This window comes from Artibeus jamaicensis, unplaced genomic scaffold (assembly GCF_021234435.1).
Source record: "Artibeus jamaicensis isolate MK-2021 breed Jamaican fruit bat unplaced genomic scaffold, CSHL_Jam_final scaffold_1964, whole genome shotgun sequence".
Lineage (NCBI taxonomy): Eukaryota > Metazoa > Chordata > Mammalia > Chiroptera > Phyllostomidae > Artibeus > Artibeus jamaicensis.
This window is the reverse complement of record NW_026522030.1, coordinates 18,458,738-18,473,915: the sequence shown is the minus strand read 5'-3', so window position 1 is coordinate 18,473,915 and position 15,178 is coordinate 18,458,738. Positions and strand designations below refer to the sequence as shown.

General features: G+C 54.7%; 1 protein-coding gene across 1 annotated transcript in view; it reads right to left on the bottom strand.

Annotated features, from left to right (window-relative positions):
- Positions 1–14,467, bottom strand: part of CORO2A (coronin 2A) — a 46,313-nt gene extending 31,846 nt beyond the window's left edge. The window contains exon 1 of the mRNA XM_037140782.2: positions 14,381–14,467. The gene's annotated coding sequence lies outside the window, so the exon portion shown is untranslated. The remainder of the gene's footprint in view (positions 1–14,380) is intronic.
- Positions 14,468–15,178: the final 711 nt, after the last annotated feature.

Here is a 15,178-nt window from a genome sequence, read left to right as displayed (position 1 = left end):
CTTTCCGCTGCCTCCCACACCTGCCCCAACCAGGGATCTAACCTGTAACCTAGGCGTGTGCCCTGACTGGGGATTGAACCCGTAATCTTTCAATTTACGGGATGATGCTCCAACCAGCTGAGCCACACTGGCCAAGGCACTCAAATGTTCATCTTAACACTTTATATGGGCGAAGGCCAGCACTCAGAATCCAGTCAGGTGTTCCCGTGGCAGCCTCACCAGCTGCACTGAAGGCATCTGGGGCAGGTGGTTGAAGCTGGCTTCAGGGTCGGAGACCCAGCTGCAAACCCAGACCTGCCTCCTCTGAGTGTCAGGACCACACAGGCACCTGCCTCTGTCTGCACTGCGGTGAGGCGGGAGAGGCTGACCAGGGCATTCAGCCCGGGCACACAGGGCGCCTTCAGTAAATGGGGGTGACTAGTGCGGCCAGGCAAGAGTCAGCGAGGCACCGGGGGAGGACACTGAACCTCTCTGCCTCAGTCTCCTCATCTGTGAACTGGGGTCAATAACAGAACCTAACATGCAGGGATTCCACAGGTTCATTCCTGTGAGGTCCTCAGAGCAGAGCCTGGCACGAGGAAAGCTCCTCCGTAAGGTCCTGCTAGTCCAACACGATATTTTAGCCCTGAACTGTGCACACTCTGCATCCATACATGTAGGCAAAACCGTTAGAGAACCTAAAGCTCTCATTCTCATCTGATCTAATTCTTAGGCAGACCACCCTCAAATGATCTGTGTACATGTGGGGGCGAGAAGTAGACACAATGTCCCAGGAGTTCCCCGGGGCTGAGGACCCAGCCCAGCTCTCTGCCTTCCTTCCCACACGGCTCCATCTGGAAGGTCGCAGTCTTGGCCATCAGACTTCCTCCTCCTCCTCCTGGGCGGAAGCCTACGATTTCCCCACTGCCTGTGTCCCCACCAACCACGTCCGCTGCCCCACCATAGCCCTTCAGAGACCTGAGGCCCCAACCACGTGCCCCTGGGGTGGCTTCACTCCAGGTGAGGGAGGTTCTCGCACTGTTCAGTTGCCCATCTCCTCCCCATTTTGGTGGCCTCCTCTAAGGCTCCAAGCAGGCCCCATCTCACACTTGGTTTAGAGCCCAGACCATCCTTAGTCCCTCCAGCTGGGGCCTGAGAACTCCTCGGCAGAGCTGCACCCCCTGCCCAAAGATCCCAGACTTCACACCTCAGAGTGGGAGCACCGGCCAGGCCCCAGGAGATCATGGAGTGCGGGAAGGGAAACTGAGTCAGCCCGCCCAGGGCCACCCACAGAGGGCAGAGCCAGGAACAGGATCCAGGTCTCCCTCGCCCCAGCCCAGGACAGTCCTCTGAGACGGGGAACAAAGCTCCCTTTGATCCTGTGCCTGGACAGCACACCGAACAGTCTGCGCCTTGTCCGTGAGGTCATTCTCAGAGGGACATTCCAAGGATGGCTGGAGAAGAAAGGGCTTCTAAGGGTGAGGCCGGGGGTCATTCATCCTAGCTGGCCCCCCCCAGATCTGTACAAGGGGGGCTGCATTTCTCTGGAGTGTGGTTTGGGCTGGACAGGGTGGGTTTGTCAGGAGGAAAGACTTGGCTGCTAGAAAGGCCAGCAGAGCCCCGGCCGCCCCCACAGGAGAAGAGTAAATTGGGGCACATCCACTGACTCCACATTTTCCAAGTCCAGTTCAAGACAGACTCCCCCATATTGTGGGCCCAGAGGTAGCCATGGGTCTCTGCTCCAGGGATGGGTAGAAAGATGGAGAGAGCACACTTCACTCAAACAGAGTGTGGGCATCGGCGTGGTGGCGTGTCTGAAATGGCAGCAGCGTCATAAAGACCGGGTCACAGCAGTGGGAACCGCAATTTATTTATTTGTTTATTTAAGATTTTATTTATTTATTTTTAGGAAGAGGGGAAGGGAGAGAGAGGGAGAGAAGCATCAGTGTGTGGTTGCCTCTTTTGCGCCCCCTACTGGGGACCTGGCCTGCAACCCAGGCATGTGCCCTAGACTGGGAATCAAACTGGCGACCTTTTGTTTGCAGTCCGTCGCTCAACCCATTGAGCTGCACCAGCCAGGGCAGAAACGAAGATTTTTTAAACAGATTTGTTTTTAAATCCTCACCTGCAGATATATTTACTGAGTTTTAGAGAGAGAGAGGGAGCTGGGGAGATAGAGAGAGAGAAGCAACATCGATGTGAGAGAGAAACATTGATCGGTTGCCTCCTGTGTGCACCCTGACCAGGGATGGAACCTGCGTGCGACCTAGGTCTGTGCCCTGACCAGGAATCAAGCCCAAAACCTTTTGAGGGACCATATTAGCAACAGAAAACACAGCCAGAACACAGAAAATTGAACTTTTTGGAAGTCTGTTAACAACAAATTCTTCAGCGTGACCGGTAAGGGGCGAAACCAGCAGCTGGTGGAGCGGGGTTGCACAGGAGGACTCGGTCAGACGGACTCAGGCGCTCGGAATCCAGGCGTGGGGTTGGACCTGGTGAGAGACCCAGCGAGCGACCTCGGGGAAACAGCGAGGGAGCAGGGCTGCGGGTTGACTGTGGTCGAGCATTCGTGTGCGGATAGACAAGCGAGGGAGTGGGCGATTGGACGGGACCCAGCGGGTCCCTGCTGCGAGCAGCAGTGGAGGGCACCGCTATTTCCCCACTCTGACCACGCCCCCACATACAACGTCATAACCCAGCGACTCTGAGTGGCCCGGCCCTGGTGAACCACCTAAGGTTCCGCTCCTCACCCAGCGGCGCCAAACAGCAGAGGGGGCCGCCATTTCCCCGCTCTGACCACGCCCCCCAAAAGTGTCACAACCCAGCGACCTGGGAGTCCAAGGCTCCGCTCCTCATACTTAACGGGCGCGAACAGACCAAAAATGGCTCAAGAAGATCTCAAAGCCCCAGAGTCTATAAATCTAAGCGAAGAAGAAATAGCAAAACTCTCAGACGCACAGTTTAAAACACTGGTGATCAGGATCCTCATAGAACTGGTTGATTATAGCCACAAATTAGAGGAATACACGAAGGCGAAACTAATTGAAATGAATGGAATTGCACAAGAAACCAATAGCGATGAAAAGGAAACTGGAACTCAAATCAGTGGGGTGGACCAGAAGAAAGCAAATAATGGCCAAACAGAAAAGAATGAAGAAGCAAGAATTCAAAAAAATGAGAGGCTTAGGAATCTCCAGGACATCTTTAAATGCTCCAACATCTGAATTATAGGGGTACCAGAAGGGGGAAAGGAACAGCCACCAGTGGAAAACTTATTTGAACAAATAATAAAGGAGAACTTCCCCATTCTGGCAAAGGAAATAGACTTCCAGGAAATCCAGGAAGCTCAGAGAGTCCCAAAGAACTTGGACCCAAGAAGGAACACACCAAGGCACATCATCATTACATTAGCCAAGATTAAAATGAAGGAGAGAATCCTAGAAGCAAGAGATAAGGGGACAGTCACCTACAAAGGGGTTCCCATCAGACTGTCAGTGGATTTCTCAAAAGAGACCTTACGGGCAAGAAGGGGCTGGAAAGAGGTATTCCAAGTCATGAAATCCAAAGACCAAGATTGCTCTATCCAGCAAAGCTTTCATTTAGAATGGAAGGACAGATAAAGTGCTTCTCAGATAAGATCAAATTCAAGGAGTTCATCATCACCAAGCCCTTATTATATGAAATGTTAAAGGGACTTACCTAAGAAAAAGAAGTTAAAAAAACATGAACAGTGAAAGGACAGCAAACCCACAGTTATTAACAACCACACCTAAAACAAATGCAAACTAAAAGGACAGCTAGATCAGGAGTGGAAACATAGAAATGAAGATCTCAAGGAGGGTTAGCAACAGGGGAGTGGGAGGAGGAGAAGGGGGGAGAAGGTACAGAAAATAAGTAGCATAGACAGTAGATAGAAAATAGATGGGGGGGCAAGAATAGTATGGGAAATATAGAATCTAAAGAACTTGAGACACATGGTCATAAACTAAAGGGGGGGGGTAATGGTGGGGACGGGGGGTAGGGTGGAGGGGAATGAAGGGGGGAATAGAACAACTGTAATGGCATAATCGATAAAATAAATAAATTAAAAAAATAAAAAATAAATTTAAAAAATTATTTTTTTGTTTACATAATATGTTTCCTGTACCCCAAAGAGTGTCTTACACATCTCACTTTACAGGCCACCAGAATAGAAGGTGGGGAGGCCCTCAGGGAGGGTTTTCAGGCTGCAGGGACGACAGAGATCATCTCATCTGAGCCCTCACCTTGCAGTGAGGGACAAGGACCCAGGGAGGGGCAGAACTAGTCCAAGGTCACCTGGCTACTTAGTGGCTGCTCCCAGACAAAATGCAAATCTTTAAGTCTTGATGCTAAAACCAGCTGCCTCCGAGACCTGGCCACAGCCCAGCCCCTAACTGGCCTCTTACTGGGCCGCAGGTGGGTCCCTGTGCTGCTCAGCATTCTGGGCAGCAAGATCACCCACTGGCCCCGAGGGTGGCTGCGGGCAGCAGGGAGATGCGCACCCCAGCATAGGTGCAAGTGCTATCAGGACAGGGGACACGGGGCCATCAGCAGGCCTCGGTTCTAGGAGTCACTCTGCTTACACTAAAGCCTCGTTTCCCCCATCTGTGAAATGGGTCTAATCGAGCCCAGCTCTCGAGCCCTGCTGTTTGAGTGTCCATGGGGTCCCCTAGACATCTGTGAGCAGGGAAGTAACCTGAGGGGTGTCACTGCTGTCCTCACACTCCGACAGGTCCTGTTTTAAGGGGAGAGGCCTAGGAGGCCAGAGGATTCTGCTCTGACAGCCGAGGGCAGCCTGGACGTTGCTGGACTTAGAGCCCCTGCAGCTGGGGGGTCCCAGTGCCTCCCAGCCCAGGCCCAGCGTGGTGGTGGGCAGCTGCAGACACTGGGCCTGGGCCTTCTGAGGCGTAGGCCTGAATCCCTGCCCCTGTCTCTGCGGCCCCCTTGCTAAGAAGGGGTAGTAGGGGAGTGGCAAGGGCAGTAGGGAGGGGAACAGGTAGCCTAGGAGTAGCCCATAAGGGGGTGTATTTTCTACAGAGAGCTTAAAAATAATAAAATCAACTCAAAGTCTGCTTTTTTTTTATCATCATGATGGGCATACAGGTCTGAACAATGTCAGTGATAAAACACACCTCCCTGCCAGGGTGGCTGTTCCCACCCGCCTGCCGCTGGTATCTGGCCAGGGCCTGACGCTGTTCCCCTGACTGAGCCGAACCCGGCGTACATCTGTGCCCACCCCAAAGGGGCTCACAGGCTTCCTGCTGCCAGTCGCTTGCTCGTGTGGTGCCTTGGCCAATAACCCCCTGCCACCATGCTGCACGTCCAGCTCCTTCAAGGGCTCAGCTAAGCTGTTCCCTCTTCCAGGAAGTCTTCCTGCCTGTCCCCCCGCTGGCCACAGCTCGCTTCTTGGCCTCCTAAATCCCAGGTGGGCTATAGGGAGTCTCCACAGCACCATGTTCTCATCTCCAGAGGAAGATTTGAGAAAGGAACTGCGCTCTGAAACCTGGAACTCACAGCACAGACAAGCGCACCCCGAGAGCCACTTCCTAGCTATGTGACCCCAGACAGGTCCCCTCAGCCTCGCCAGCCTCCCTGTGCCTGTGGACAAGGACCATCTTATCTTCAAATAGCCTCCTTGCCTTGACCTTGCCATCCCTCCTCATGGCAACACCCCACACCATGTCATCATGCAAAAATGTTCCACCTGTTTTCAAAGTCACTAATTCAAGTGCCCTCTTGCTGACTATGCCCCCCTCCCCACCTCCAGCTGCTTGCCAGATGTGAGCAGCCCTGTGTCAGTATCTCTGATGGATCAAGGAAAACAGGTTCAGGCCCAAAGAGAGAGCCCTGGACCACAGGCCGCTCTCCAGGATAACAACCGTGGCCCATCTCACCCCTCCAGTTTCACCTTGCCAGGCGTCAGAGCAATACTCACTGCTTTTCATTCTTCAAAAGCCCACTGCCTCCAGCCTCAGGGCCTTTGCACAGGTTGGTTGTCTGCCTTGCCCTGTGTGCTCCCCTCCCCACTCTCACCTGGTCATTCCCAACTCACTTTCCCGATCTCAGCTCAAAATCCTTCCCTTCCACAGCCTTCCGCGGTGACCCCAGACAAGGTCTATTACTCTGCACGCTCTCATGCCCTCTCTTTTCATCCAGTACCCGCCCAGGTTTTGTGGGACTGCAGGGCTGCTGCCCGTATCTCCCACGGTCTGGAGCCCACGAGGCCAGCGCCTGCGTCTGCTTCGCTCTGCTCTGTATCCCCAGCACCGAGCCGTGCTTCTCACGCAGAAAGTGATCGACACATGAACAAAGGTACCATTCAAAACATCACATTAAAAAATAGCTTCAAGGAAGGAACGAGCGAGCCAGTCTGGGTGAGGATCCAGGAATGTCTGTGTGGGACGAGTCTCTGCGGTGTCTCTCCAGGGTGGGCCACAGGCCAAGCCGCTCCTGGTAATGGTCGTACCAGGGACGAGGCTGATGACCCAGCCAACGAGCTCTCCGAGCTCCCTCCTGTCCATTACCTCCCGGGCCTGCTCCGGGCCCGCCCATTACTCACGGCGCTGGGCACTTTCTGACCGGCCCATGGGGGCATTTCTGAACTGGCATATGATGTACTCCATGGTGTGAACATTTTCTTCTTCCCGAGGGTCAGAATCCAGAAGCCTTTTCTTTGTGGGGTCGGATGAGGACAAAGTGGTGGAATCTAGTTAGAGCGGGTTCAAATCCCAGTTGTACCTCTTGCTGGATCTGTGACCCTGCATAAGTCACCTAACCTCTCGGCTCCTGTTTCCTCATCTGTGCAAATGGAGAAGAATGTCTAGCCAGAGGCTGCTGTAGGATTGAATGAGTAGAAGTACATGAAGGGTCTGGTCTAGTGTGGGGCCTGCCACGTGTCGCATCTCACTGATTTCAAGACACAGTTCTTAACATTTTAACATCTCTGAAATTGAAATGCAACTCACAATCAGAGTCTGTCTGCCATTTTTTTCTTTCTCATTGGATTAGACGGTAACAGCACCTCCCACAGATGGTGCCCCGCTGCCGGGAAAAGACAGTGGTGGCCTGGCTCCTTTACTTCCTACGTGAAGAGGCAGGAAGGGCTGTGGAGGCCCAGGGTCCAAAGCCAAGGGCGCACATCGTGGAGGGAAAGGGGTCTCCTGGGGTCTGCCGTGACGGCGTGGAAGCCTAACACATCAGGGAGCCTGACCGCACAGGCCCTCCCCCAGCCCGATGGCCTCTGAATCTGAGTGGGTCCTCGTCCCATCGGGGGGCGTGGCCAGAACTCCAGCAGGACCCTCGCCTGTCTGGCTCTGACCCTATGCTCCTGGTGACCATGGCTTTGGGGACAGTCTGGTCACCGTGCTCACTGCGTGCCTGCCACCACCTAAAACCCCCAGTTTGTTCCAAGAAGAGAGTCCTGGTACCCACCCAGAGACCTCCTCCAGGGCGACCCATTCATCAAGCCACCCGGACTCTGCTCTCACTTGTTCTGGAAGGCCGGTACTGGGGGGGCGTCCAGACCTCGCCCGAGTCCTGTGCCGTGGGTGCCTCCTTGGACCCTCTGGCCTGGCCGTGCCAGCTTGGCCCAATTATTATCCACATTATTATTATACTGTAACATATATCACACGCCGCCAAAGTTTTGGAGAAATACAATGTCTATCACACACAAATAGTTCAAAATAAAGAAAAGACAAGCCCTGGTGTTGCTCAGTGGGTTGGGCATCGTCCCACAAACCGAAAGGTCACCGGTTGGATTCTCGGTCAGGGCCGGTGCCTGGTCAGGGTTGCGGGCCGGTGCCTGGCCAGGTGCGTGTGAGAGGCAATCAGTGGATTGTCTCACATTGTTACTCTCCCTTTTTTCCTCCCTCCCTTACCCTTCCTCTAAATATAAATAAATAAAACCTTAAAAACAAAGAAAAGAAAAAATCCTGCCATCCAGTGATGACCAGTTCGATGTGTCTGAATATTTCTGTATTATTTGCATATGTGTAGATACGTTTCCCCCCATTTCCAAAACAGGCATGTTTCCCACGCTCTCTGCTTCGCTTTGCTAGTTAACACAACACTGCAGACCTCTCTCCACAGGTGACCTCACAGTGCTCCCCCACCCTCCATCCCTCCACCTGGCACGTCCTCCAGGCCTGACCAGAGCGCCCAGCCCCCACCAGGATGCAGGGCCTCTGGCCTGAAAGGTTTCTGGGCTGACTTGTCCGGCCTTCCCTCAGGGCAGGGCTGTGATTAGGTCACGGCTGCCACACCCTGGCATGGAGTCCTCCCAAGTTCTCACACCAAGGGGTGTGCAGCAAACGGCGGCTGGCTGTCCCCGCAGGATTTGACTGTAGGCTTCTCACAACAGAGACGTGCTCCCACACCCAGATGCTGGCCTGGGATTTCCCTAACTCCCAGGGGCCCCAGACATCACAAAAACCCAGCAGTGAACAGGCGGCTGGCATTTCACAGCTTACAAAGCATTTCCATACTCCATCCACTAGTGAGGCTCACAACTACCTGGTACATTAGGCACAGCGGGTAGCTGTTATTTCCACTTTGCAGATGAAAAGACTGAGGCTCAGAGACGTGGGGTGATTTACTAAATGACCTCTCTGCTTGCCTCTCCTTCAGAGTCTGGTCGACTCCAAATTGCACTAACAACCTGGCTCAGGCACCACCTCCTCCAGGGAGCCCTCAGGCACCACCTCCTCCAGGGATCCTCCCCACGGCAGGCTGGGCACCCCTGAAGGCAAGGATGGACTTGGCTCTTTCCACATCCATGTTCCCCAAGTACAGAAAACTCTCAGTAGATGGCTGCCAGGATGAGGATCGCTATGATTATTAAGGTGGGAAACAGCACCCCCACTTTACGGATGAGCACAAGGGGCAGGCAGGACTTGCCTACAGAGCACATGAGTGGCCAGCTCAGGTCTCCCGTCTCAGAGGTGTGGCTTTTTTCGCTCCTGTCTGTCCCTTGTCCTCGGTAATCTTGGGCTCCCAGCCATTGCCAGAGGGTCATTTCTGGCTTCTCTTGCACGGATTGGGCTCCGCGGGTCCAGCCAGGTGTGAAGGGGTGTCATGGGAGGGGCTCTGGCTCGGCAGGCTCAGCCCCCAGCCTGAACCACCACTGGGGGTGTTCTTAGGAATGGCAACAGGAGCTGGCCACCTGCCGAGCAGCTCCACACCCCACATCCAGTTCGAGGACTTTCTGTCTACATCTCACTCATCCTGTGCTGGGCACCATGAAGATGCCACTTGCGGGGGGGGGGGGTGCGGCAGCAGGGGGGCGTGCAACAGCGGGGAGGGAAAGACCCCAGCCCAAGGCTCCCGCAGCGGCCGACCTGGGCCTGGCAGCAGGCAGCCCCAGGAGTGTGCAGGCCCAACAGCCAGAAACAAATGTACAGTCAGAGTACAAGAGACAACTCCTCCCAGGAGGTCTGCAGGCCTGTTTTGGCAAGGCCTCAAACTCTCCCTCCCCATCACTGGCCGCCTCCCACCCCTGGAATGACACTTGGGTCCAGGGAACGCAGGCTGGCCCTGGCAGTCCCCAAGTACCTCCTGTGGGCAGGGTCACGCCACCTGCCAGCTCCCTGCCAGCTCCGGGCTCCAGGCCAGGCTGGAAGCAGCTGTCACATCAACCCGCACAGGCTCTCAGCTTCCTATTTCTTCCTGTTGGAGTAGGACCTCACGTGGCTCCTCCCAGCCAGCTGAAAGATTTTGGGCAAGGCCCTGCCTCTCCCTGGGCTTCACTTTCCCTGCCTGTGAAACCTGGGGGGAGTGGAAGGCGGGCTGGGCCCGAGGGGTTGTCCCGATGGAACCCACCGACCCTGGCACTGCAGGGTTTGCCTGCAGGCAGCCTGGCACAGCGATCCAGGCCCCGAACACGGGAGCCAGATGACAGGGGCTCAGATACATGGCCCTGGGCAAGCTGCTCTACCACTCTGGGCCTCAGTGTCATTGCCTGTAAAATGGGGATGAGGGTAGAAAACAGACTGCAAGTAAATGCACCAAAATCTTTAAATGGATTGTCTGAGATGAGAAGGGAAGATGTGGGCAATCTATTTTTTGTGTTTTTCCTGACTTTCTCTAAACTCTCCATTGTCAAGGATTTCTAATAGAAAAATCAACTATACTTCTTTGTAAATTAACTTTATTGAGATACAATTTACATACGATATAATATACCCATAAAAATGGGAGTAATAATGAGTAATAGTATCGATCCTACAGATTGCTTTGAGGACTGAATGGGTTAACGTATGTACGGGGAACCTGACAGGGTACCTGGAGCAGAAGACATGCTATTGTTTGCTAAATCAATAAGCCCAAGAGCAGCCTGGCTTCCTCCTCCCCCTCGTGCTCACCTGGGCTGGACCTCCCACCTCACCGCAGCCCCAAGCGCCCCCTCCCCTTCCCATGGTCACTGCCCCCCCCCCCCATCACCCTTGGCCTGGACACTGCCACAGTCTCCTGCCTGGCCCCCAGAGGAGCTGCGCTGACAGTCAGACCCGGCCAGCCCCTGACCCTCGGCTTCCCCGCCCTGGACTAGAACCCTAGCTCCTGGGCCAGATGGCGTTTCAGCCAGTTATTGCACTTCTCTGTACCTCTGTGCTCTTCCCTGAAAGAGAGGAATAGAAACAGTCTCTCCTTCACGAATTTGCAGGACCCCATGGTGCCCGGGCGGGACGCACAGTCTGACTCAGGGCTTCTCTCGCCGGTCCCCTCTTCCCTCTCCCGCCGTCACTGCCCCAGCCTGCTCTTCCTTGGATGGGGGGCACCGTCCTAATCTCAGGGCTTTCGCACTGGCGGTTCCACGCTCCCTTCCAGCACCCTGGGGCCACAGCCCTTCCCCCAGAAATCAGCCCCGTGCACACCTTCACCTCCTCCCAGCCTTTAGCCCAGAGTCTCCACGATTCTCCGGCCACCCTGGTTAAAACTGCAGGGCCCTCCCTTCCACCCCCAGAAACGCGACAGAAAAACAACCCTGGTTAATTTGCCCCATCTCGGTTATCACCATCTGTTTTACTTAGTTTTTCCTTTTTTTCCTTATTACATTGTAAGATCATTCACAACACATTTTTGAGGTCTTTTTTTTTCCTACTCTCAAGACTCTTCCCCCACAGAAAACACCTAGCACCAGGCTGGTGCTTAATAAATGGATGGTCAAATGACTCAATGAACAATGCAGAGGACAGTCAGGCAGGTGGTGAGTATTCTGCCCTTTAATTATGTCTCTTTCCATTCAGGCTGAACCAAATAGAATGGCCATTTCTTGTGAGTCAAAAGCAGCCAGATATTGGCCATTTCACAGAGTTTAACCTAACATGTTTCCCACGGCAGCCAGCAGGCCCCAGGGGGGTGGGGGCGACGCACGTCGAGGCCTCGCACACAGGAAGTGCCCAATAAGCGTTCACATGCTCCCAGCCCTTCACTCCAGGTGCAATTGCAAAGCACCTTCTGTCCATCTCAAGGAGGCAAGGCACAGACTGTAGACTTAATAAACAGAGGACCTGGCTGAATTATTTTCTGCTTCTCCTGAACATCTCTGTCCCCGATTTCTGATAAAGAACATAAACATAACAACACCTTATGCTCTAAAATAACCCATGCTCTGGCTAAACACAGCCCCTTCCCAGGGGAAAAAAGGCGAGCTGCCTGCCTCCAAAGGGATTTATTCGATGATGGTGGAGAGAGGTGGAAACATTATTTGGTATCTCTCGCATTATTGTACATTAACTGCTCTTTCCAATAAAGACTTCAGTTAAAAGAGATTTCAGTATAGAACAGGGGATATCAGAGCAGGACAAACCCAGTAGTCACTGAATCTACCCCCTTTCATAGACTGGGAGGTAAGGTAAAGAACGGGGAAGGGCTTGGCCTGAGGCCAGAGTGGAGGGAGGCAGAGTTCACCCTGGAACCTGTGCCTGCTGACTTCAGTCCAGTGGCCTTTCCGCCGCCCTCAGGCTCCTGGCTGTTGCACTCCCCTCCCCTCTCTGCAGTGACTTCCTTATGGGGGGAAGTCCTCAGAGTAGAATGCTAGGGGCAAAGGGTCATTTTCAGATCATTTTCATGGACTTCATGGCAAGCTGTCAGATTGTCCTGCAAGATCAAACCCACGGGAGAATCCCGACAGCCTTGTCAGCAGAGAAGCTTATCCTTCACATTTACTTATGCTAATTTTAGTGTAGGAATAATACAGACGGCTTTCATTTGCTGAATGGTAGGTGTTTACACACACACACACACACACACACACACACACACACACACACTCACACTCTGGTCTTGGAACCAGGATCCCTGGGCTTGGTTTCTGGTTTGCCTTGTGGTCTTAGATAGGTCGCATCCCCTTTGGGGACAGGGGACACCTATCTGCAAAGTGATGGGGTCGGAGGAGATGATTTCTGAAGATCCCTGTCGGCTTGGACATTTGTAGTTCCACTGTAGATTTTAAAATTAGCATGAAATGACTTTAAAAAAATCCTCACCTAAGAATATGTTTATTGATTTTAGAGAGAGAGGAAGGGGGAGAGAGAGAGAGGAAAAAAATCGATGTGAGAGAGAAACCTCAATAGGGTGCCTCCTGTATGCGCCCCAATTGGGAATCAAACCTGCAGCCTAGGTGTGTGCCCTGACTGGGAATCGAACCTGCAACCTTCTGGTGCATGGGACGATGCTCCAAGTGACTGGGCAACCCAGCCAGGGCGGGATGAGTTTTTGATAATGAATCTGTCATGCTTTTAAACCAGGACAAAATGGCTTGGACCAGCCAGGCAGGAAACAGGGCCCAGATTATACACGTGTAGAGATGACAGGAGACTTAGGAAGCACGTAAGCCCGTGCATCAGAGTTACACGCAAGCGACAGCACATATACTTAGTCTGCTTTTATGAGGGGCTAATAACACTCATTTGTGGTCTAGCTCCAAGTCCTGTGTGGCCCCACCATGGCCAGAAGGCAAGGGCATGGCCATTTTACTTCAGCCCTCAAAATCCCAGACTCGAGGTCGAAGGTGGCTCACCCAGCCTCTGCTCACATACCTCTGCTGACACAGGTGGCCCCTGCTTTCTCTTGGTTGTAAGAAAGCTCCAGGGAGAGAAGCAGGTCATGAAGGAGACAAGGGAGACCAGAAGGCCCAGATTTGGTTCTCAGAAACTATGCCTCAATCAGGGCAGGCAACGGAAGATGGGGAAGAGGGCCAGTCAGCAGGAAGGGCCTGGTGAAGGGCTCCTCTGGCTCCTCTTGCTCCAGACCTCTAAGGCAGCCGCTGACCAGAAGGCACGCAGGAAGTGCAGGGACATTCTGGTCTTAGCCTTGAGTGGGCTCCAAACAAGCCCCAGGTGGAGTCTTGCCTTTGGTCTCTTTGGCTCCCGCTGGAGAAACTGCTGGGCCTGGGGCCATTCAGCTTGGAGGTGAGAGGATCTGGGGAGGAGGGGTCAGATGTTGTCTATGGGGTCAGATGTTATCTGTGCCCAGAGCAGCCTGTGAGATCCCCACATAATGGGTGTGCCACGGGTAGCAAGACCTTCCGGAAGGAATCTTTCAGAGGGGCTGGACCAGATGCCAGAGGTCTTTACTTAGAGAGCATCGTCGGGCCACAGTTCTTCAGACTGTGCTCTGTCTCAGACCCACCCCCTACCCAACTCACAGCTCTCTTAGCACTGTGGGGCCTCTGGGGTCCGCACTTTGATGTGAGCCGGTCCCGTCACATCCGGCTGGGACATGGAGCTGGGTGCCAGCACCTGAGCATATTTAAGGGACTTCCCATATTATTTCCTAAAACCAGGCGCATGCAGGCAAGTCTGCCACCGAGGACCCCACCACCTCCACCTCAGGGACCCCCTAGCCCCAGACTGCGAAGCAGACTTGGCCGGCAGACTCTGACCGCCCCACCTTGCATGCCCAGGCCGGCTCAATAGGGACCTAGGGGTGTTCCCACCTTCTGCTTTTCATACGGAGGGGGAGAGTCCTAACACGGTCCCGAGGAGCACTCAGGCCACAAGGGGGCCTGTCTGGGCTGGCTGGCCACACCCAGGGTGAGCGGGCCTCGCTGCGGGCGAGCGGGGTGGGCGGTGCAGACAGTGCCCATCCGGGCCCTAGCCGTCGGGAGCTTGAACCTTGGGGCGGCCTCTCGTCACGGCCCAGTGAGGAGGGAGCCACCATTGCTTTCTATCCGGATGGGGAAACTGAGGCCTGGAGAGGAGCAGTGCTTTGTGCAAGGTCACGCGGAGGGGCTGGAAGCCAGGTCCCCCGTGCCCCGCCAGGACCCCGCGGTGCGCCCTGACCCAGCATCCCTCCCGGGGTGCTGCAGCAGAGGGACGCAGCACACACACAGCGCGCAGACCAGGAAGGCATGGCTGGCAGCGCAGGGCCGCCCTACCTTGATGACGGCCGCGCAGGTGGCGGTGGCGTCCGGATCCGGCTCTGAGCTCCTCGCCGCCCTCGGAGTCCCCGCGCCCAGAGCCACCGCCTCCTCCCCCCCGCAGCCTGGCGGGCGGGGCGGGTGGGCGGGGCAGGAGCCCGACACAAGCCCCGCCCGCGCACCCCGCGGGGGCACCCCTCCTTCCCCACTCTCCTGACTGCTCTCCTGGCCCCCCGAGGCTGGTCTCGGGGCGTGCACATACGCACAAAACAGGCGCGCACACGCCGCAGTCATTGGGGAGGGCTCCCCGGCGACCAGGCTAAGGCTGGGGACAGTCAGACCCTTCTGGCTTCACATCCCGCCAGTCCCTGGCTGCATGGCACGGACAAGGTACTCGACTTTCCGCAGCCTCCGTTTTCCCCCTGGTGAAATGAAAACAGTAATCGCATCGGCCTCAGAGAGCTATTTGAGAATTAGAGGAGACGATCTAATTTACCCGCTTGGTAAAGTGCGTGCGCAGAGCCCGCCACAGAAGCGCTAGGTAAACTCAACCCGGGAGAAGAGCAAGCAGCGCCGCCCCAGTGTCGGAAGGACACTCCCGTCCTTCTTGGGGTAGCCAGGAGGGGGCGCTGCTGCGCAGTCTGGCAGGCTTGGGGTGGGTCCTAAGTACCCTAGGAATCCGGAGATGCGGGTTGGGGCGCGCCTTTGAATAACCACCAGCTAAAGCTTACAGAATCAGGAACTGTTCTATGCACTTTAAAAGCATTACCTCACTCAACCGTCACACAAGCCTACGAGGTTACTTATTTTACATAT